Source organism: Helicoverpa zea, chromosome 28, assembly GCF_022581195.2.
Source record: "Helicoverpa zea isolate HzStark_Cry1AcR chromosome 28, ilHelZeax1.1, whole genome shotgun sequence".
Lineage (NCBI taxonomy): Eukaryota > Metazoa > Arthropoda > Insecta > Lepidoptera > Noctuidae > Helicoverpa > Helicoverpa zea.
The window spans coordinates 4,966,458-4,967,172 of record NC_061479.1 but is presented as its reverse complement, the minus strand read 5'-3'; positions in this window follow the sequence as shown (position 1 = coordinate 4,967,172).

Here is a 715-nt window from a genome sequence, read left to right as displayed (position 1 = left end):
AAGTATGGTTTAAGTAACAGTGATATATTTTTCTTTTAAAGCAACAGAACGCCACTTCTATTCATTGTTACATAAAAATAGTCTGATATCAATTTAATTCTTAATATTTTTCGCTTATTTTTATGTGTATTTTCCTTGATAGATACTTTTTAGTTTTTTATTCATTCATAAACTGGCCACACTCATTCATTTTTACACCATTCAATTCACGACTCTCATTCATAAAATGAATGAATGGTTACATGCAATGCCACACCTTCGCTGTCGATAAAACAGTGCTGATTAGTGTTTCTATTCACCGGTAGATGTCAGAAAACTAAATTTTGCCTTCCTTTTTTAGTTTCGACACTAGATGGCAGTACCTAGAAATATTATTTTGGTTTCTGAATTAATTAATAACATTTGTGTTTGTTTAAAACTAGATGAACCAAAACTGGAAAAAGTTGATAAGATCATAAGATCATTAGGTATTGAACTTATCTCACTGTTTATTTACCTTCTCAAAATTAAGAGTCACAATGAATTGTACTTTTTTAAGTACCTACACAATTTAAATTACAAACTTCACGATAAGCGGATAAGGAGATTAGTAAGGGTGTGTGGTAAATATTAGATAATAGTTATCATATAAGAATTATCAAATACTAGGTAATCTAGACAACATAGCCCAGCTGACAAATATTTGAACATCTTTGGCAGTCGTTACGGGTAAGTA